The 23,751-nt window shown below is 43.2% G+C and overlaps 2 long non-coding RNA genes across 2 annotated transcripts; both read right to left on the bottom strand.

Annotated features, from left to right (window-relative positions):
* Positions 1 to 10,763: 10,763 nt before the first annotated feature.
* On the bottom strand, positions 10,764 to 14,292 carry LOC147979773 (uncharacterized). Its single transcript, XR_015599737.1, has 3 exons — positions 13,788 to 14,292; positions 12,387 to 12,461; positions 10,764 to 11,075 (listed from the first exon to the last, which is right to left on the bottom strand). It is a non-coding gene; the product is annotated as an uncharacterized LOC147979773 (long non-coding RNA).
* Positions 14,293 to 17,355: 3,063 nt separating this feature from the next.
* On the bottom strand, positions 17,356 to 20,826 carry LOC147979772 (uncharacterized). Its single transcript, XR_015619009.1, has 3 exons — positions 19,742 to 20,826; positions 18,845 to 18,935; positions 17,356 to 17,605 (listed from the first exon to the last, which is right to left on the bottom strand). It is a non-coding gene; the product is annotated as an uncharacterized LOC147979772 (long non-coding RNA).
* Between the last annotated feature and the right edge of the window lie 2,925 nt (positions 20,827 to 23,751).

The following is a 23,751-nucleotide window of genomic DNA, read 5'->3' as shown; positions in this document are numbered from 1 at the left end:
AGTTATTTAAAGAAAAAGTTAAAAGATGGCATGATAAAAGAATCCAAAAGCATGAGTACAAAGTTGGAGAATATGTTCTTTTGTACAACTTTCGTTTCAGATTCTTTGCAGGAAAACTCATCTCCAAATGGGAAGGACCCTATGTTATTGAGGAGGTTTATCGATCTGGAGTTATCAAAATAAATAATGCCAAAGGTATTAACCGAAAGGTTGTTAATGGGCAACGAATAAAACATTATATCTCAGGTATGCCCATTAATGTTGAAAGCAATATTAGCCAAACTATGACACTGAAAGAACACATAAAAGAAACCTTCCGGAACACTCTAGAATCGTGACAAAAAGGAGGTACATGATACGGTAAGTAAATGGACTCTGGAAAATCCAAAAAAATATTTTTTTTGTTAGTTTTGGAATATTTAAAAATTAGGAAAATAAGAAACTACAAGGAAGGTGACCCTGGTGGGCACAAGATACTAGGGCATGCCTGGCAGGCGCGCCTAGGTGGGTTGTGCCCACCTCGGGTACCTTCCGGACTTCGTTTTTCTTCCGTTTGATTGTTTCCCAAGATAAAAAATCTTTATACACCCCCGAACCTATTGACCACCGTATCACGAAGAAATCTTATGTTTTCTTTTCTTGTTGTTTTCGGTCAGATCTGTTGAGCTAGGTATCATGTCTTCTTCTTCCTCCAACAACATGGAAGAGGATGCTTGGTTGATGAAGATCGAGCTAAAGAGAGAAGAGACCGTAGAAGCCGTCAAAGGGGACAAGAGCAAGGAGGCTATCGGAGATCAAGCGCCGGTGGTTGAGCAGGCCTGGCCTGCCGAGAAGAAGAAGATATCCTTAAACCTTACTATGATCATATCACCCCCACCGAGATCGAAGCCTTTCGGATCATCAAAACGGTTCGTGTGCAAAATTAATATCTCACCCATGAAAATATTCTGTTGCGAGAGCACATCATCGCCCTCCGGAGCGTCATCCATAGATTGGAGAATCTCTTGATCATGAAGGACAAGATCGCTACCACTTCATCATCACCACCTCCTTGTTCATCACCAAAAGAAAATTGAGTATCGGGTATGGGCACTCCCCTTGGCTTGCACCGAGCTTGGGGGAGGTGCCCCGGTATCGTATCACCTCCACTATCTTTTGCCTTTATTTACCTTAGTTCGATCCATAGTTATCTTTTGCTTTAGATGAATAAACATTTAGTTTGATCCTTTCTTTTTGAGAGTTTGCTTAGTGATCTATCTATGTAATCATGTGCGAGATATATAATAAAGTTTAGTTTGAAGTTTTGTTCTCTTTACTTTCATGTTTCAATAAAAAGAAAGGAAATAAATGAAAAATATCATATGATAATCTTATGGTAAGTAATGACACCACATAAGGAAAAGTATAAGTAGAAAAATTTATTGGAGATTGACAAACATAGCATTGGTCAATGATGCAATTCATGAAAGAATTAATAAGGGAAGAGAAGATTCACATGCAAATACACTATCTTGGAAATCATTTGTGATTGTGAGCCCCCATCAAAATATAATATGCGAAAATTGTTGACGTTGGACAAGGAAGACAACGTAATGATTTATGTTTGTTCATATTCACATATAAGTTATATTGTCATATATCCTTCAACATGTGGTGCTTGCCCCCCATATTTGCTAGCCAAAAATTCCGCACCAAGTAGAGATACTACTTGTGCATCCATAACCCTTAAACACAAATCTTATTTTCAAGAGTCAAACATAACTACTGAAGGATTGAGTAAGATCCTTCAAGTAAGTTGTCATCCGTGCAATAAGGCAATAAAAATTGCTTATAAAAGTGTTAGATCATTTGGTGTAAGAGAAAATTGAGTGTTGTACAAACTTGTGATGGCAAAGAATAAAAGTGACAGACTGCATAATAAAAGTTGTTATCATAAGGGGAAATATAACGTGACGTTCTTTTGAACTAAGGGATTGAGCTTACAGACAAAAAGCGCATGGCAACCTCTGCTTCCCTCTGCGAAGGGACTATCTTTTACTTTTATCTATTTACTTTTATGCAAGAGTCAAAGTTCTTCTCTCTATTCCTTTCTATTTTCTCTTTTGGCAAGCATCATGTGGTGAGGAAAGATCTAGGCACATATATCCAGTTGGATATGGTTAGCATGAGTTATTATTTTTGACATCACCCTTGAGGTCAATACGTTGGGAGGCGAAACTATATGCCCCTATCTTTCTATGTGTTCGGTCGAAACATTTTGCTCATGTGTATGCGGTGAGTGTTCGCAATCATAGAAGACTATATGATGGTTGAGTATGTGGACTTGCCTAAAGGCTCCGATACATGACCCTTCTGGAAAAGATGATGAATTGTAGTTGTAAAGTTGATTGAGGACATAGTTTGTTGGTTTCCAATAGAGTTTATGCTTTATACTTCGATGTTGTGATGAATTGTTACTTATTCATGAGAAGTCTGTGATGAAAGTTCTATGATAAAAGTTTTATGTTAAAGTTTGTTGCTATTATAATAATTTACATGATGCTTCTATGTTCGTATTTTTGTTTTTATCGACACCTCTCTCTCTAAGCATGGTGACATGTTTTTTGATTACGGTTTTCGCTTAAGGACAAGTGAGGTCTAAGCTTGGGGGAGTTGATACGTCCATTTTGCATAATGTTTACCTACTGTTATTTATAATGTTTTTCTGCATAATAATGCTTTTTGGAGTAATTCTAATGCCTTTTTCTCACAGCATGCAAGGTTCACACAAAGAGGGGGAATTCCGGCAACTGGAAATCTAGACCTAAAAAAGCTACGTCAGGCTACCAATTCTGCACAACTCCAAATGAGCTGAAACTTCACGAGGAATTTTTATGGAATATATGAAAAATACTGGAGCAAATAACTACCAAAGGGGGCCCACCTAGTGAGCACAAGACACCAGGGTGCGCTAGGCCCCCCAAGCGCGTCCTGGTGGGTTGTGCTCAGCCCAACCCACCTCCTGTGCCCATCTTCTGGTATATAAGTCATTTTGACCTAGAAAAAATAAGGAGAGGACTTTCGGGACGAAACGCCGCCATCTCGAGGCGAAACTTGGACAGGAGCACTTTTGCCCTCCGGCGGAGCGATTCCGCCGAGGGAACTTCCCTCTTGGAGGGGGAAATCATCATCATCATCATCATCACCAACAACTCTCCCATCTTGGGGAGGGCAATCTCCATCAACATCTTCAACAGCACCATCTCCTCTCAAACCCTAGTTCATCTCTTGTGTGCAATCTTTGTACCGGAACCTCAGATTGGTACCTGTGGGTGACTAGTAGTGTTGATTACATCATGTATTTGATTACTATATGGTTTATTTGGTGGAAGATTATATGTTCAGATCCATTATGCTATTTAATACCCCTCTAATCTTGAGCATGATTATCATTTGTGAGTAGTTACTTTTGTTCTTGAGGTCACGGGAGAAATCTTGTTGCAAGTAATCATGTGAATTTTATGTGTGTTCGATATTTTGATGGTATGCATGTTGTGATTCCCTTGGTGGTGTCATGTGAACGTCGACTACATGACACTTCACCATATTTGGGCCTAAGAGAATGCATTTTGGAGTAGTTATTAGATGATGGGTTGCAAGAGTGACAGAAGCTTAAACCCTAGTTTATGCACTATTCCGTAACGGATCGATTGGATCCAAAAGTTTAATGTTATGGTTAGAATTTATTATTAATACTTTTCTCGTAGTTGCGGATGCTTGCAAGGGCGTTAATCATAAGTAGGAGGTTTGTTCAAGTAAGAACAACACCTAAGCACCGGTCCACCCACATATCAAATTATCAAAGTAGCGAACACAAATCGAACCAACATGATGAAAGTGACTAGATGAAATTCCCGTGTACCCTCAAGAACACTTTTCTTATCATAAGAGACCGTTTTGGCCTATCCTTTGCCTCAAAAGGATTGGGCTACCTTGCTGCACCTTTTTTACTACTATCGTTACTTGCTCGTTACAAATTATCTTGCTATCAAACTACTCGTTACATATAATTTCAGTGCTTGCAGAGAATACGTTGCTGAAAACCACTTGTCATTTCCTTCTGCTCCTTGTTAAGTTCGACACTCTTACTTATCGAAAGGACTATGATTGATCCCCTATACTTGTGGGTCATCAGTCCCGACAAGGTTGATGTTCTGGCCGACACACCTTGCTAGAAGATCTATCATTGTAGTATCTTGATTGAGCTATTTGACCATGTTCTCCATGAGGATTTTGTGCGACTTATTATAGAAGTTGTTCCTTAGGGGTCCTTGTGCTCTCGGTTTCCTTGATTATACTATAACCATTCAAACAGCGGAATCACTCTCGACTGTTGTGTTTTTTCCCAGTTATGAGAATCATTCCAACATTTGCATTTTGTTCCCAACTTGCACCGCCAGTGTGCCAATTTCGCATGGGCTGCCCCTCTCAGTAGTTGCTGTTCAGGATCATCTTCAAAAGTGGGCTTACCCTGGGCCCTATCCTTTCTCGATGATAAGAAGAAATCATCCATCGCGTTGTCTATAACAAGGTAGTCCACATCATCCATTCTATCCCGAGTAGGTCATTCTCTCGAACTCCGTCAGATGTTAGGTTGGTATGAAGAGTTTCAATGATCTATGTATCAAAAGTAATTCTTTTTGCCACTTAAGGGAATAATTCTACGAGTCACCTTGTCTAAGGTGCCCCATTTTGGTATAAAGGGCAATTAACTCCCCGCTGCTTTAAAACTGTTCACCATCTTATCTAAGCATGGAATTTCTGCCTACCCAATTGAACCCTTGTCATCTACTTCTTCCCATTGCACTTGATGTGTGATTTATATCTCAACTCAAGAGATGTTCCTACGTCTCACTCCATGAGTTGATTCTGAGTTGCTCAATCTTCGAGGAGATCGATTCCTATAGAGTTTATTTCTGTCGACATCGTGTTGGATGAAGATCTCGAAAGCAAGGACATCAAGATCAATTTGAAGCAATGATTCAACATCTTCGAGAAGGGAAATTCGATCATGAAGATCGTGTTAGCTTTGTGTCCCCTCTATCTTCTTACCCTACGTCTTGAATCTTGGGACGAGATTCTTGTTTAGTGGGGGTGAGCTGTCACATACCTAGCTTGACCTTGCACTTGGACTAGCTTCGTTGTTGCATCATGTTTAAATTGAAGAAACTTGAATTAAGGGAATCTGAAAGCCTCGAAATCTTTTAAAAGAAGGGCAAGAACCCTTTAAATTACATTCAGTGAATCCAAAATTCCCTAAAAGTAGTTATGGGAATTTTGGCAAGGGTTATATACCAAACCAAAATTTTGGAACATTTTTAAGGAATTATTTGGTCTCTGAATTTAAAACAATATTCTATTCAAATTTGAAAATATATTCAAATATATATGGATATGTTTTTAAATGCTCTATGATAATTTATGTGCATTCGGAAATGTCCAATGAGCAACATAAGTTATACTCAGAGGTGTTTTGCACTTATTTGAATTTTGTTTAAATTCAAAATAGTGGCTAAAGGTATAAATAAAAAACAGAAACAAAAGAAATGGAAATATGGAGGGGAGAGAGAGAGACAAAAACCTCACCTAGGCGGCCCAACACTGTTCGGCCCACTGGCCCACAGTGCCTGTTGATAGGTCTCCAATGTATCTATAATTTATGAAGTATGCATGCCATGTTTACGGCAATTTTATATGGTTTTGGTATGATTTGCATGGAACTAACCTGGACTGACGCTATTTTCAATAGCACTACCATGGTGTTGTTTTTTGTGCAGAAATGAAAGTTCTCCAAATGAGCTGAAACTTTTTGACAATTTTTTTCGAACAAAAGAGACCCCCAAAGCTTCGTGGGAGGGCCAGAAGAGCCACGAGGAGGGCACAACCCACCAGGGCGCGCCTGGTGGGCCTGGCTTGCCCCGGTGGGTTGTGATCACCTCAAGGCCCATCTTAGCGTTAAACCAATGCCAAAAAATCCTATAAATAGAGACACCATCAGGGGTTAACCTAGATCAGAAGTTCCGCCGTCGCAAGGCTCTGTAGCCACCGAATACCAATCTAGACCCTTTCCGGCACCCTACCGGAGGGGGGAATCATCTCCGGTGGCCATCTTCATCATTCCAGTGGCCGCCATGATGAGGAGGGAGTAGTCCACCCCCGGGGCTGAGGGTTTGTACCAGTAGCTATATGTTTAATCTCTCTCTCTCTTGTGTTCTTGAGATATCACAATCTTGATGTATCGCGGGCTTTGTTAATATAGTCGGATCATATGGTGTTTTCCCCTCTATCTTGCTGTGATGAATTGAGTTTTTCCCTTTGAGATTTCATTGTTATCAAATTGTATAATTTTATGGATTTGAGAACACTTGATATATGTCTTTTAATTGAATACTCATGGCAACAATGGGGTATCGTATTGATTCACTTGATATATGTTTTGGCACTCAACTCGTGGATTCTCGAGGTGACATTGGGGTAATCTATGGATAGGGGTTGATGCACGTTCTTGTCTTTGTTTATCTGGATTGGGGCACTCTTTGAAGTTCTTTGTGTTGGATTGAGTATTATGAATATGAATTTTCTTTGGTGTTATTTTAGTACGAAGTCTAGGATATATCTAATGGAAAGAATAACTTTGTGTTATTTTCGTACGACCTCTTGAATAGATCGAACGGAAAGAATAGCTTTGAGGTGGTTTCGTAACCTACAAACAATTTATTCTTATGTTCTCCGCTAGATAGGAAATTTGGAGTGATTCTTCATCGCACTTTGAGGGGTGGTTATATGATTGAATTATATTAGCATTGTTGAGAGGTTGCACTAGTGAAAATACGGACCCTAGGCCTCATTTTCAAGCATTGCAATACAGTTTTTGTGCCCGTTTACTATTTGCTACCTTGCTGTTTTTATTTATTCAGATTATAAAAATATATTTCTACCATCAACATTACACTTTTATCACCATCTCTTCGCCGAACTAGTGCACCTATACAGTTTGCCATTGTATCGGGTGTGTTGGGGACACAAGAGATTTCTTGTATTTGGTTGCAGGGTCGTTTGAGAGAGACCATCTTCATCCTACACCTGTCATGGATTGATAAACCTTAGGTCATCCACTTGAGGGAAAATTGCTACTATCCTACAAAACTCTGCGCTTGGAGGCGCAACACGTGTCTACAAGAATAAAGTCGCGTAGTAGACATCAAGCTCTTTTCTGGGGCCGTTGCTGGGGAGGTGAGTGCTTGAAGGTATATCTTTAGATCTTGCAACCGAATCTTTTAGTTTCTTGTTTTATCACTAGTTTGGTTTATAAAAGAAAACTACCAAAAATGCAATTGAGGTTGCATCATATTATTGATCATCTTTATAATATCTTTCTTGAAAATGATGGTTCGGAAAATTGTGCTCAATTGTTAGAAGAAGAAGTCAATAAAATGTTTGGCGTAGAGTATTTGAATGATGAGTATGATTGCAATGTTATTAGTATGAATTCTTTGAATATCCATGATGCTAATGATATGCAAAGCCATAAGCTTGGGAATGCTATATTTGATGAAGATGATATTTTTAGTCCCCCAAGATTTGATGTGAAAATTTGTTATAATGAGTGCATGCCTCCTATTTATGATGATTGTAATGATTGAAGTGGATTTGGAAAGTTCATGACTTTATTTAGTGATAAATCCACCATTTTGGATGAGGCCTCAATTGACTATGATAACAAAGTCGCTAACTATGATGATTATGGCGATGACATGTATGCTATAAAGAATAATGATAACCATGAAACTTTTCATCATGATTTTAATTTTCAATCTCATGATAGTTATTTTGTTGAGTTTGCTCCCACTACTATTGATGAGAAGAAATTTTCTTATGTGGAGAGTAATAAGTTTTCTATGCTTTTGTGTCATGAAAAGAATGCTTTATGTGATAGTTATATTGTTGAATTTCTTCATGACGCTACTGAAAATTATTATGAGGGAGGAACTTATGCTTGTAGGAATTGCAGTAATATCAAGTTTCCTCTCTATGTGTTGAAAGTTTTGAAGTCATGCTTGTTTTGACTTCCTATGCTAGTTGATTCTTGTTCCCATGAGTTGTTTGCTCACAAAAATCCATATGCATAGGAAGTGGGTTAGACTTAAATGTGCTAGTCATATGCTTCATGATGCTCTCTTGTTATGTTTCAATTCTTATCTTTTATGCGAGTATCATTGAAATCATCATGCCTAGCTAAAAGGCATTAAAGAAAAGCGCTTGTTGGGAGACAACCCAACACTTTTACCTACTGTTTTTGTCTATTCAGATGATTAGGCTACTGTATTAATCATGTTTTATTGATTTCCTTTCAATAACGTGCCAAGTAAGATCTTTGGGATGGCTTACAGTGATAGTTGATTTGATCTTGCTGAAAAACAGAAACTTTTGCGCTCAGGAAAACAATTCTCATTTTTAAGGGAAGCATGATAAAATGCTGATTCTTTTTGCGGAAGATAGAAAAATTACGCAGGTTTTTCTAATCTTTCATAATTTTTGGAGTAGCATAAGTATGGTTGGAGAACAGATTACTACAGACTGTTCTGTTGTTGACAGATTCTGTTTTCAATGCATAGTTTGCTTGTTTTCTAGTTTCCATAGCTTATATTGCTCAATACAAATTGTTGAAATGATATGCTACAGTATGTATTGTGTGGAAACAATTATGAATCTTGTCTTTGACAGTACCAAAGTGAAATGGTTTGCTCTTTATCATACTAAGCTATCTCACAAAGTTCCGTTAAGTTTTGTGTGATTGAAGTTTTCAAGTTTTGGGTGAGATGTCGATATGAGGAGAATAAGGAGTGAAAAGACCCTAAGCTTGGGGATGCCAAAGTCACCCAAGTTAATATTCAAGGAAGATCCAAGCAACTAAGCTTGGGGATGCCCCTGAAGGCATCTCGTCTTTTGTCTTCAACATTATCGGTAACCTCACTTGGAGCAATGTTTTCATTCATCACATGATATGTGTTTTACTTGGAGCGTCATTTTATTTTATTTGTATTTGATTGTTGTCATTTATAATAATGTCTTGCATCTTTTAGTTCAATAAAAGCGGCAATGATAGCCTTTGCCATGCTTATTTTGCAAGTATACATGTTGCTGTTTGAAAACAGAAAGTTTACCCTTTTGCAAAAATTCCCTAAAAAAGTCAAAATGTGATAAAATGTTGAATTTTTTTGCAAAATAAGCTATGATAAATTTCCAACAGTGTGGTAAATTTTCATAATCTTTTGAGTTTAAGAAGTATTGATATTATTGCATTCTTCACAGACTGTACTGTTTTGGCCGATTGATGTTATGTTTGCATTGTTTGCACATGTTTGGTTGTTTAATGATTCTATTTGAGGATAGGAGTATTAAATATGCAGAGGCATTCAGTATGCAATGTTGAATAATAATTTTAGTGATTTGATACAGTAGAGAATGATAAGTTTTTTGCATTGGTTTATACTAACTTATCTCTCGAGTTCTTGTTGAGTTTTGTGTGGATGAAGCTTTTGAGATTAAGGAAAACCGTGATATGAGAAGAATTAAGGAGACACAAAAGCTCAAGCTTGGGATGCCTAAGGCACACCAAGATGATATTTCAAGAAGTCTCAAGCATCTAAACTTGGGGATGCCCCGATAGGCATCCCACCTTTCCTCTTCAACAATTATCGGTTAGTATCGGTTTTGCCTAAGTTTTTGCTTCTTCACATGAGTTGTGCTATTCTTAGAATGTCATTTTGTTTTTTTTCTTGCTGTTTTAATAAAATACTTAGCTCTTAAAGCTTTTAAATAAAATAGAGTCCTCAAATAGTTACCAGGGAGGCTAGGTAAGCGGCATTCACATCCCGTCAACGAAGCTCTTTTCCATGGAATTGCTCTAGTGCTTCACTTATATCTTTTTGAGCATGGTGTGATTTAGTATTTTTTTAAGAAATTCACACTTGCTTCACTTAAATTAATTTGAGATAAATAAATATTATGCTCATGATCTTCATTTATATCTTTTTGGAGTAGCTTGTCATTTACTCTTGTGCTTCACTTATATCCTATGAGTAAATTGTTGAATAAGTTGAATGTCATGAAATTGAAATCATATCATGCCTAGTGGTAGCTCCACATTGGGTTTAGAAAGTGAATCTTTTAAGGCTTGACAATCACAATATTGGTCATACAAGGAATTCATGAATAATTAGTATAAGTAAGAGAAATTTCACATGCAAATACACTATCTTGGAAATCTTTCTTGATTGTGAGCCCCCATCAAAATATTATATGCCAAAATTGTTGACGTTGGACAATGAAGACAACGTAATGGTTTATGTTTGTTCATATTCACACAGAAGTTATATTGTCATAGATCCTTCAACATGTGGTGCTTGCCCCCATCTTTGCTAGCAAAAAACTCTGCACCAAGTAGAGATACTACTTGTGCATCCAAAAAACCCTTAAACCCAAATCTTATCTTCAAGAGTCCACCATACCTACATAAGGATTGAGCAAGATCCTTCAAGTAAGTTGTCATCGGTGCAATAAGGAAATAAAAATTGCTTCTAAAAGTGTTAGATCATTTAGTGTAAGAGAAAATTGAGCGTTGTACGAACTTGTGATGGTGTGACACCCCCGATTCAACCGTACACTAATTATAGACGCAAACATGTACGATCAAGATCAGGGACTCACGGGAAGATATCACAACACAACTCCACAAATAAAATAAGTCATACAAGCATAATATTACAAGCCAGGGGCCTCGAGGGCTCGAATACAAGAGCTCGATCATAGACGAGTCAGCAGAAGCAACAATATCTGAGTACATACATAAGTTAAACAAGTTGCCATAAGATGGCTAGCACAAACTGGGATACAGATCGAAAGAGGCGCAGTCCTCCTTCCTGGGATCCTCCTAAACTACTCCTGGTCGTCAACGGCAGTCTGCACGTAGTAGTAGGCACCTCCGATGTAGTAGGAGTCATCGTTGGTGGTGTCTGGCTCCTGGGGTCCAACATCTGGTCGCAACAACCGGGTATAGAAAGGGGAAAAGGGGGGAAGCAAAGCAACCGTGAGTACTCATCCAAAGTACTCGCAAGCAAGGAAGTACACTACATATGCATTTGTCTCAATGAAAGGGGTAGTATATGTGGACTGAATTGCAGAATGCCATAATAAAAGGGGGATAGCTAGTCCTATCGAAGACTACGCTTCTGGCAGCCTCCATCTTGAAGCACATAGAAGAGAGTAGACGATAAGTTCACCCAGTATCATCGAATAGCATATTCCTACCCGACGATCCTCTCCTCGTCGCCCTGTGAGAGAGAGATCACCGGGTTGTATCTAGCACTTGGAAGGGTGTGTTTTATGAAGTATCCGATTCTAGTTGTCATAAGGTCGAGGTACAACTCCGGGTCATCCTTTTACCGAGGGACACGGCTATTCGAATAGATAAACTTCCTTGTAGGGGTGCACCACATTACCCAACACGCTCGATCCCTCTGGTCGGGCACACTTTCCTGGGTCATACCCAGCCTTGGAAGATCAACATGTTGCAGCCCTACCTAGGCATAACAGAGAGGTCAGCACGCCGTTCTAAATCCTAAGCGCGCAGGGGTCTAGGCCCATCGCCTGTTGCACACGTGCACGTTGCGAACATGACCTATGAGAAGACCTAGCCTCCCTTATACAGGAGTAGGCGTTCTAGTCCAACCCGGCGCGTGCCGCTCAGTCGCTGACGTCAAGAAGGCTTGGGCTGATACCACGACGTCGAGTGCCCATAACTGTCCCCGCGTAGTTGGTTAGTACGTATAGGCCAGTGGCCAGACTCATATCAAATACCAAGATCTCATTAAGCATGTTAATTGATGTAACCGCGGACGCTGACCAGGGCCAGGGCCACCTCTCTCCTAGGTGGTCTCAACCTGTCCTGTCGCTCCGCCACAAAGATCCACTAAGAGGACCGTCGGGACAAATGTCCTTTCAGCCCCCAATCCATGAATCACTCGTGGGTGCACTACGAGCCGACCCGACTTTAGTCACCACATGTGTCATATATTATGTATATAAAACATATACCCGTGATCAACTCCCGAGTGATCACGGCCCGGTAGAATAGCATGGAAGACGTACAAGAATGTAGGGCCACTGATGACAAACTAGCATCCTATACTAAGCATTTAGGATTGCAGGTAAAAGTAACAATAGTGGCAAAGATAGGCTATGCAGCAGAATAGGATTAACCAAAAGCAGTAACATGCTACACTACTCTAATGCAAGCAGTAGAGAGAAGGATTAGGCGATATCGGGTTGATCAAGGGGGGGCTTGCCTGGAAGCTCAGCCGAGAAGGAGGGGTCGTCAACACCGTAGTCGTACTGGGTAGCAGCAGCGTCGGTCTCGGTGTCTAGCGAGAGAAGAAGGGGAAGAAACAATAAATATAATGCAGACAAGTGCATGACATGACAATGAGCGGTGTTAGGTGTGCCCTAACGCGGCAGTAGGTGATACCGGCAAAGCAGGGAAACATCTGGGAAAGTATTCCCGGTGTTTCACGTTTTCGGATAGATGAACCAGAGGTGAAATGTTGCACGTTTGCTATGCTAGGGACATGTGGCGGGCGAACAGACTGCGTATTCGGATTCTTCTCGTCGTTCTGAGCAACTTTCATGTACAAAGTATTTTCATCTGAGTTATAGATCATCTTATATTAATTTTTAAAGTTTTAAATGATTTTCTAATTTCTGTACTTAATTTAATTCGAAATTAAATTAATATTTAAATGCTATGAGTACACAGGAAGTGTACCCAGCCATATGCAACAAAGGCTGACGGGGGGTCCAGTTGACTGGGTCAACTGCCCAGTCAGCAGAGGCTGACTGGTGGGCCAGGGCTGAGTCAGCAGCCTAGCCAGCAGTCAACAATTTGACTGTTAACTGGTCAAACCTGACCAGTGGGCCCCACTTGTTAGTGAGAGAGTTTAATAACAGGTTATTTTTTAATTTACACTGATTAGCTAGTGGGCCCGACATGTCAGTGGCTATTAACTTAACAGTTTAATCTAGCCATTTTAATTGTGGTGGGGCCCGCGTGTCATTGACATTGGGTTGTTAGATTAGTTAAATAGATTAATTAGGTTTATGTTAATTAGGGAGGGTCCACATGTCAGTACATGTTTAGGTGTTCGGGTTAGTGCTGAATTAGGGGTTAGTCACGCGCCACGTCAGCACGTTAACGGCGGTGAGGCCGAGCTTGCCGGCGACGACCGCGTGCTCGGTTCCGGCGACGTTGTGCGATGCGGTCGTGGCTATAGGTGTGTCACGAGGAGGCGCGCCGTATGGTGGATGCGGGATTGCCAACGGCAGGAAGTCGAGGCGCTGGGGAGGTGTCGCAGGCGACAGCGGGTGGAGGCGGGCGACGGCGGCTCGAGGTGGGCGCTGGGCAGGGGCCGACCAACATGTGCACGACAGTGTCGGCGGCTTCCGGCAACAGCAGTGTAGAGCGGCAGCGGGCGGCATGGACAAGGCGGGGCGTAGGCGGGGCGGGACAAGAACAAGGCACGAGCGGGCACCGGTGCGTGGGCCGGAGCGCGGCGCACGCGGCCCCGAGGCCAGTAGGGGAGGGGCGCAGGGAGGAGGCGGCGGCGAGCACGCGGCGGGGCGAGGTGCGTTGCAGGGACCGGCAATGGGCGGCGCCAATGTGAGGGGAGAGAGGAGGAGGGGAGATGGCTCACGGGCGTTGCAGTGAGGGGCACGGAGAGGGTCGAGGTGGTCCGATGAGGGGAGGCCGGGGAGGTCCGGCGACGAGCGGAGGTCGAGAAGGGCGGTGGCGATCCGGTGACGGGTCCGACGCGTCAAGGTGGCGAGCGGCAGCGGAGCGGAGTAGGTGACAGGGCGGCGCCAGGGATGGGCGCTAGCATCGGTGGCGCGAGGTCGGGCCCCTGGGCGCGGGTAGGCGCCCAGATCGAGCGTGGGAGGGTGCGCGTGCGAGAGAGGGTGGGGGATCGAGGGAAGTGGGTTGGTAGCGGTTTAGGGTTCCAGGTAGTGGAGGGGCATGTGTAGTGGGGGTTGGTTGGGCCAGCCTGCTCGGGGGTGGGGCTGTGGCCAGTTGGGTCAGTCGGCCCAGTGGGGAAGGGAGGCCTCTCTCTTTTTCTTTTTTGTTTTATTTCTTTTCTTTTTAGTTATTCTTTCCTGTTTTATTCTAGTTACATTTTATTTTAGTTTTAGTAAAATATACACTTAGCATCTAAATTAATATTTCAACTTAGTCCACAGTCACAAAAATTCTAGTCCCCAAATAACTTAGTTTGACATTTTATTAATTATAAAAGGTATTTAAATAATCGTTTTGCTACTGTTTTAATTAATATAGTGCACTTAAATACTTTACAGATTTGTGGTTTCATCACCAATATTTAGTATGGAATATTTGCCACAATCCGAACATTTTTGTTTTATTGTTTGAAAACTTTTGCTGTTTGTTTTTATTTTAAAATTTAAAATTTGAACTAGGTTTTATACTGACGCGAGTTTATTAACAGCAACCGAGGTGACATGGCATCATTAGCGTAGGTTCATTGTAGCTTAACTATCCGGGCATCACAATTCTCCTCCACTACAAGAAATCTCGTCCCGAGATTTAAGAGGGAAAGTTCTGGTTACTAAATTCTAACGAATCTTCTCGGTCTTGGTTGCTCTTCTCGAAGAAGTTGACCGCTTCCGTTGATGTCTTCATTCCTTTGTTCAGGTTATCAGGATAAGTCATCAGCCTTTCTTGGTGAACTCCATCGTACTTACGAATAGGAAAGGGGCAGCCCGACAATGATGGAATGCTATCAGGGAAATCATCTGGGGGGTTATCCCATGAATGATCACATGAGTAACTTTCGAATTGGTCATACGAAACACATCGAGAGCCGAGTAAGAAGGTACCATAAGGAGTTTCAAGCGGTTATTCAATCGTCGATGTCTTAATCAGGGCATGAAAGGGGTTCTGAGCAGCGGGAATAGGTATCATATCTGATACCAGAATAGATCATCTCTTGGAAGATGACACGTGAACTACATACGAGGCCTAACGTGAGGAATACTTTGGCAACAGGGGTGTACATGAGATTCAGGTTTCGATCCTGTGGAACTGTGGTTTATGGGCGCGCCATGTTGGTTAAAAGTAGAAGGAATGGTGACATCTGGCATAGTCATGGTGGCAAGGCACGTCAGAGGATAGCATGTCAGTTATGTTGGCAACAGTGTTGGTACCGAGGGTGTGGGATAGAGAGAACCATTTTCCTGCTTGTTGAAATGAGGCGAACCAATAGGCAAAGTTCTCGTCCATCGGGGGCTACCAGAATGTCATCAACAATAGTAACAGGGTCTTACTGACAGGGTTGCACACCGAGGTGTTCACATAAGTAGGGAATTATCACTGCTCAGATAAGTCAGATTACAAAGAAGGTTAAATAAAACAATGGAAAGGAAAATGTGATTAGTATATTAATCAGAACAATGGAAAGGAAAATGCGTTTATACCAAAGTATCAAGAGTATATCTTTCCCATCCATAACAAGATAGATAACCAATTAGTTAAAGGGGCGAGGGAATTCATGATGTTACCCATACAAGGGTGTTTGGATAATTGATTAAGAAACATACATGCTTCGGGATAGCATTGACATGGTCATCAGGTAAAGGCCAGACTTTGGATACACAAAGGATCCATTGGGAACAACTTATAGAATAAGTCTTATAATTTCCTCATGGAAGAATGGCTAACCTTGCTAAAAAGGATACTATAACAATAGGTCCTTCGGCTAGGTGTGCTAGGCATGACATCACCTTACTGGGTTACATAACGACCAATGCTATGATTCTTGGAAACATGTTTCCAACCATCATATCTAACCGAGATGTAGATCTGAGTGGTGTTAGGATACCTCAGACTCAGGATGTCTGAGAAGAAAAGTGCAACACCAATTGACGGGATGACATGGCAAGATTCTCGATGAATGAACTATGGAAGCGAGTTCCGAAAAAAGAGATCGTCATTAAACCAAGGAGAGGATGAGGAGGTGGCTGATGGACTCAACGAAAATTCATCGAGATTGCCAACAAGATGGATTCCACCATTATGTGAACAAGGAGATAACATTTGTGAGATCAAACGGTATAATGATGTATTGTGGGAAACATACACAATTAAACATTGGTTGAAAGGTGCACCTGAAATATGGCTTAGGTAGCGTGACCAATGTTAGAATGGTGATCCAATAACCAATAGTTACGAATGAACTGTCAACCATTAACTTCAAAGCAAGAGGGTTGCTAGAAGTTTTGAATTCTCACATCATAGTTAAATGGCTGGTATCCCAGTTAGAAACAACACAGGGACCAAGAAATGAACGGAGATGGCGAGAAGTATCACTTGTATCAACAATTCTTATTAGGTGATGAAATTCTCACGGCATTCTTGACATAAAAGATGGTAATACTCCAAGGTAAAGACGAACAAATGTTGGATAGCAAGTAACTCAAGGTATAACAGAAACACGAACAAGTTTGTGTTGGAAAGAAGGCAAGAAAGTAGTTGATGACAACACAAATTACCAGGGGACCAAGATGGTAATCCCCATCAAAAATTTGATTGATATCCTGGAAGAGCTCAAATTGTTGATGACGATCACGACACAATTGTCGGGAGGTTTCATGAATATGTAATCGATTGGCGATGACATCAAGTCAAAGGAATGATGAAGCAAAAGGTTATTGGAATCACGTGTATGACACAAATTCGAAATCAAGCTTGCTGCTCAAGGTGAAATGGTATTATGGGGAAGATCGACGTAAGCTTAGCTCATCGTCGAAAGTTGTGCTCCGGGAAGAACAACCAGGTGGCACAATTTAAAATTTAGCACGATAATGATATAGCCGATCAGGAAAGGAATGACTTGAAGGATTATTTAAACTCGTAAGCAATGAAAATTACTTAGGGTTATCGAACCAGAATGCAAAATCGGTTCACATATCAGTGTTCTCTGTTGACGACAACCCAGAAACCAGGAAAATTGTAATCGGTAAGAAATAACAGTTGATGAAGAACCCATAAGAAGTTATGCAGTTCCATGATATTCTTGAGATACCAAAGTGTAATACTCGACGGTAGATCAAAGTAAAGGTTGGTGTAACGCCCACGATGCGGCTATATCTCCCACGTGTCGAGGCACGACTTAGAGGCATAACAGCATGGTGGTTTAGTCGCAAGAGGGGTAATCTTCACACGATCCCATGTACTGAATAAGAAAGGGATAAAGAGTTGGCTTACAATCGCCACTTCACACAAATAACAAGTTAAACATACATCATCCAGAGTACAACCAAGGTCCGACTACGGAACCAAAATAAAGGAAGACAACCCCAAATGCTAGATCCCCGATCGTCCCAACTGGGCACCACTACTGATCATCCAGAAAAGAGAAAAAACAACGACTAAGATCTTCATCGAGCTCCCACTTGAGCGTGGTTGCGCCACCTGCACTGGTATCATCGGCACCTGCAACTGTTTGGAAGTATCTATGAGTCACGAGGACTCAGCAATCTCACACCCGCGAGATCAAGACTATTTAAGCTTATGGGTAGGAGAAGGTAGTGAGGTGGAGCTGCAGCAAGCACTAAGCATATATGGTGGCTAACATACGCAAATAAGGGCGAGAAGAGAAGCAACACAACGTTCGAGAAGCTAGAAGTGATCAAGAAGTGATCCTGAAAACTACTTATGTTCAAGCATAACACAAGACCGTGTTCACTTCCCGGACTCCACCGGAGAGAGACCATCACGGCTACACAGCGGTTGATGCATTGTAAATAAGTCAAGTGTCAAGTTCTCTACAACCGGACATTAACAAATTCCCATCTGCCACATAACTGCGGGCACGGCTCTCGAAAGTTTATACCCTGCAGGGGCGTCCCAACTTAGGCCATCACAAGCTCTCACGGTCAACGAAGGATATTCCTTCTCCCACAAAGACCCGATCAGTCTCGGAATCCCGGTTACAAGACATTTCGACAATGGTAAAACAAGACCAGCAAAGCCACCCGATGTGCCAACAATCCTGATAGGAGTCGCACGTATCTCGTTCTTAGGGCAACACCGGATGAGACAAGCTACGAGTAAAATCAGCCCTCGAGTTTCCCCGAGGTGGCCCCGCACGCGGCTCGGTTCGGACCAACACTTAGAGAAGCACTGGCCCAGGTGGGTTAAAATAAAGATGACCCTCGGGAGCGCGACTCCCAAGGGAAAAGTAATAGGTGGTGGTGAGGCAAATGGTAAAACTAAGGATTGGGCCTTGCTGGAGGAGTTTTATTCAAAGCGAACTGTCAAGGGGTTCCCATAACACCCAACCGCGGATGGAACACAAAATCAAGGAACATAACACCGGTATGACGGAAAATAGGGCGACAAAGAGTGGAAAAAACACCAGGCTTAAGGCCGAACCTTCCACCCTTTACCAAGTATATAGATGCATTAATTAAAATAAGAGATATTGTGATATCCCAACATATCTATGTTCCAACATGAAACAAATTTCAACTTCACCTGCAACTAACAACGCTATAAGAGGGGCTGAGCAAAAGCGGTAACTTAGCCAAACAACGGTTTGCTAGGAAGGTGGGTTAGAGGCTTGACATGGCAACATGGGAGGCATGATATAACAAGTGGTAGGTAGCGCGACATAGCAATAGAACGAACAACTAGCAAGCGAAGATAGAAGTGATTTTGAGGGTTTGGTCATCTTGCCTGAGATCCCGCAAGGAAGAAGAACGGGTCCATGAAGAAGACAAACGGACGTAGTGGAACGAATCCTCACAACTCCGAAAAGAAACCGAAGCTAACGAGAGAAGCAACCCGGAAAGAAGCAAACAACATAGTAAACAACCATCACATAAACATGGCATGATGCACAACCAAGTATGATGCATGTCCGTTTTAATGATTCATGGCATGGCAAAGTGCAACAAACAATACCACAAATTAAGTGGAGCACAATATGCAACAGAGTTGCATATATATGCAACGAGTTGCATATTGAAGAAAACACCACATTCAAACATTTAGTTCACTCTCGGTTATGTACCCAACAATATTAAATGTTATTAAACATGGCAAGAGGTGAAGCATAATAAAACTACCTATCTAGGCAAGTTTAAATGAGGCCGGAACAACAAGCAACAAGTCCGGAAAAATCCTCATGGGCATATTTTAGATTTGGTACTGTTCTTCCCTAAAACATATTTTAGAGTTGATAAACATGCAAAGTAATGCCACCATGTTAATCTATGCATTTTTACCCCATTTACATATAAACTTTATTTAAAATGGACCTACGATTATTTAGTTTTGAAATAAAACATTTTAGCATGGCATTTGAGCAAATTTAATCAAACAACAATTTAAACATGTTAAACATGCATGGAAGTTGGATATTATGAAACTATATGAAATTCTAAGCATTTTTTGTATTTAAAACATTTTAATTCGATGCACCGTTATGGAGTTATTATATGCATGAACATGGAGGGATTTTCTGCAATACTGACATTCTCTGTATAATTAGGAAAAACCTCCAGAACTGAAAAAAAACGTAACGGGCCGAATGTGAACAGTCGTTTGGGGTGCTGGGGTGAGAGTTCTCACCATGGGCCTCAGCCTAGTCGATGGAGACGGCCCGCGAGGGCATGGAGGAGCAGGCCGGCTTGGGCTGCTTAGGCGCGCATCTGGACTCAGCGAGATGGGGAGGACTGTCAAGCGAGGCAGTGTGCGGGTCAACGCAGGGGCGGCGCGCTCATCCTCTTGCTCGAAGCAGAGGATGCAGGGGCGAAGCAGGGGACTCGGGAACGACAGGAATCGATGGCTGCGGCCGGGGCTTGGCGACGCGGGCGGCGTGGATGCGAACGGATCCCGGCGGAGCCTCGCCGGAATGAAGCAGGAGAAGCGACGCTGGTGGCAGAGGAGGGTCACCACGGGACCGGGGTCGACGCGGACGAGCATACTGGCTCGATGCAGAGGAGCCGGACGACGGCTGCTTGCGGTTCAGGGGACAAGGTGAGGGCGGCGCCATGGCGTTGGACTTGGCGGCTTGTAGGTGCGGGCGCAGGAGGAGGCTGGCGAAGCGGGCAGGAGGCTGATGAGGTCCCGTACGGGCGTCTTGCAGGAAGCAGGGAAGGGCTCGGACGAGCGGAACTGGCGAGGCGGCGGCGGCTCCGGGAACTTGACGGGGCTGTGGAGCCGCAGGTGAGGTCTGAGACGTGGCAGGCGCCAGATCCGGGGCGGAGGGGCTCATTCCCGGCGACGATGGAGCTGCGGGCAACCATGGCGGATCTTGGTTTCTTCCTGGAACAGTGAGGGGAAGGCATGAGAAACGAGGGAGTGAACCAGAGGGAGGAGGGAAGGAGGAGAAGAAGAGGGGAAGGATCGACGGGGCCCTGAAGGAGCTCGAGCGTGAGGGCGGCGCTCGGGGTGGCTGGGTTCGCCGGCGGCGACGACGCCATGGAGAGAGGAGAAAACAGGAGAAACTCGCTCTCGGTCGGGGCAACATGGATCTCCTGGTAGCTCCGATCGAAGGAGCTCGGGCTCGGGCGCTAGTTGGATGGATGCGTAGATCGAGGGAGGAGATGGATTTGGGTTGGCTGGTGTTGAACGAGGGAGGATGTAGATGGTGGCGGCGCTAGGGTAGGATCCCTAGAAATTAGGTGGAGTGGCGGCGGCAGGTGAGGGAAGGATGGGACAGCTCGCTAAAAACCAGGGTTAGACTATATATAGTAGGTGGATTTTTGGGTAGGGGCTACGTCGTCCCTGCGATCGCAATTGGACGGTCGAGAAAAAAAATAGGTAAGGAGTCCAAATAAGAAAACGGAGATGTTCTATAGATGTCTGGGGATGATCCGGACCCAACGGTAATGAAAGTCCGGTTCGGGTTCCAGGAAGTTTCGGACACGGGCGAGGGGTCGATGCACTGTGCAAAGAGGGGTTAGGCGAACGAGGTCAGGTGTGTGGTTGGACTGAGAAGAGAGAGGAGGAATGCAACCCGGCAACTGTTTCCGGAGACTGGAAACGTCCGACGTATGACTAGCTATAATGTCGCTATATGTTTAACGGTTGGGCTAACAAATGAACACTGAATGCGATGAAACTTGGCAGGCGGCCTACTGATAACATAACTAGACCGCATGCCAACTTTGATCCCATTCCGAGAACATTTCCCGGCCACTTATAAAATACTATTTCGGACGTGTCGCGGGTGCGTGCGAGTGTGTCTGGGTTCAGAACGGACAACAGAGAGAACTGGAAGACCCAGACGGATGCAAGTTTTGAAAACATGATGATCCAATGCACGTGATGACATGGCAAGATGCAACACGCAAGTGAATGACAAGGCAACAACAACGAATAAGTGGGAGACACCTGGCGCATCGGACTCGGGGCGTTACAGTTGGACAGGTGCAATGATCTGCAGAAGACAAGTACTTAAACTTGTTCGAGAAATGGTATTTAAAAGGAGAACATGGCAGGAACCATGATTGCAAAAGGCCAGATCCTAGATATAAGATGAACTTATACCAAGGGAATATTTAATTGAAGAGAAGTTTAATGATACAATCTACATCGTGTCCATGGGCATGAACACAAAGTTCAAGGTCGACTCCCACTGATACGTCTCCAATGTATCTACTTTTTCTCACGCTTTTCCTCTTGTTTTGGACTCTAATTTGCATGATTTGAATGAAACTAACCCCAGACTGACGCTGTTTTCAGCAGAACTACCATGGAATCTTCTGGTGCACCAAGCAATCATCTGGAGTGAGGGGCTCTCCGGGGGGAAGTAGTTACGAGAACCTAGTGTTAGAGTTAGCAAAATCATTAACCCGAGTAGAAGAAAGATCAGAGTCCCAGAGTATAGACGAGAAATAAAAAGATCCTAATACGACCCAATGGCGACGTGGGCCCGTAAGACACAAAGCCATGTTAGTAAAAAAATCAGTGACTAGACTCGACTTCGGCCAAGGAGTGTGGAAGGGGGATTCCTACAGGCAGTCGGCTCTAACACCAACTTGTGATGCCCCTAATTCAATCGTACACTAATCATACACACAAACATGTACGATCAAGATCAAGGACTCACAGGAAGATATCACAACACAACTCTAAAAATAAAATAAGTCATACAAGCATCATATTACAAGCTAGGGGCCTTGAGGGCTCGAATACAAGAGCTCGATCATAGACGAGTCAATGAAAGCAACAATATCTGAGTACAGACATAAGTTAAATAAGTTGCCATAAGATGGCTAGCACAAACTAGGATACAAATCGAAAGAGGCACATGCCTCCTACCTGGGATCCTCCTAAACTACTCCTAGTCGTCGACGGCAGCCTGCACGTAGTAGTAGGCACCTCCGGTGTAGTAGGAGTCGTCGTCGGTGGTGTCTGGCTCCTGCGGTCCAACATCTGGTCGCAACAATCGGGTATAGAAAGGGGGGAAGGGGGAAGCAAAGCAACCATGAGTACTCATCCAAAGTAATCGCAAGCAAGGAACTACACTACATATGCATCGGTATCAATGAAAGGGGTAGTATATGTGGACTGAACTGCAGAATGCCAGAATAAGAGAGGGATAGCTAGTCCTATCAAAGACTACGCTTCTGCCAGCCTCCATCTTGAAGCATATAGAAGAGAGTAGATGGTAAGTTCGCCAAGTATCATCGAATAGCATATTCCTACCCGATGATCCTCTCCTCGTCGCCCTGTGATAGAGCGATCACCAGGTTGTCTCTGGCACTTGGAAGGGTGTGTTTTATTAAGTATCCCGTTCTAGTTTTCATAAGGTTGAGGTACAACTCCAGGTCGTCCTTTTACCGAGGGACACGGCTATTTGGATAGATAAACTTCCCTACAGGGGTGCACCACATTACCCAACACGCTCGATCCCTCTGGTTGGGCACACTTTCCTAGGTCAGACCCGGCCTCAGAAGATCAACATGTCGCAGCCCTACCTAGGCACAACAGAGAGGTCAGCACGCCAGTCTAAATCCTAAGCGCGCAGGGGTCTGGGCCCATTGCCTGTTGCACACCTGCATGTTGCGAACACGGCCAGTGACAAGACCTAGCCTCCCTGATACAAGAGCAGGCGTTCCAATCCAACCCGACGCGTGCCTCTCAGTCGCTGACATCAAGAAGGCTTCGGCTGATACCACGACGTCGAGTGCACATAACTGTCCCCGCGTAGTTGGTTAGTGCGTATAGGCCAGTGGCCAGACTCAACTCAAATACCAAGATCTCAATAAGCGTGTTAATTGATGTAACCGCGGACGCTGACCAGGGCCAGTCTCACCTCTCTCCTAGGTGGTCTCAACCTTCCATGTTGCTCTGCCACAAATATCCACTCAGAGGGCCATCGAGGCAAATGTCCTTTCAGCCCCCAATCCATGAATCACTCGCGGGTACTCTACGAGCCAACCCGACTTTAGTCACCACATGTATCATATATTTTGTATATAAAATATATACCTGTGATCAACTCCTGAGTGACCACGGCCCGATAGTATAGCATGGCAGATGGACAAGAATGTAGGGCCACTGATGATAAACTAGCATCCTATACTAAGCATTTAGGATTGCAGGTAAAAGTAACAACAGTAGTGGCAAAG

This window comes from Triticum urartu, chromosome 3A (genome assembly GCF_056163025.1).
Source record: "Triticum urartu cultivar PI428250 chromosome 3A, HENAU_Tu73, whole genome shotgun sequence".
Lineage (NCBI taxonomy): Eukaryota > Viridiplantae > Streptophyta > Magnoliopsida > Poales > Poaceae > Triticum > Triticum urartu.
Note: the sequence above shows the minus strand (reverse complement) of the source record. Positions and strands in the feature narration are given on the sequence as shown.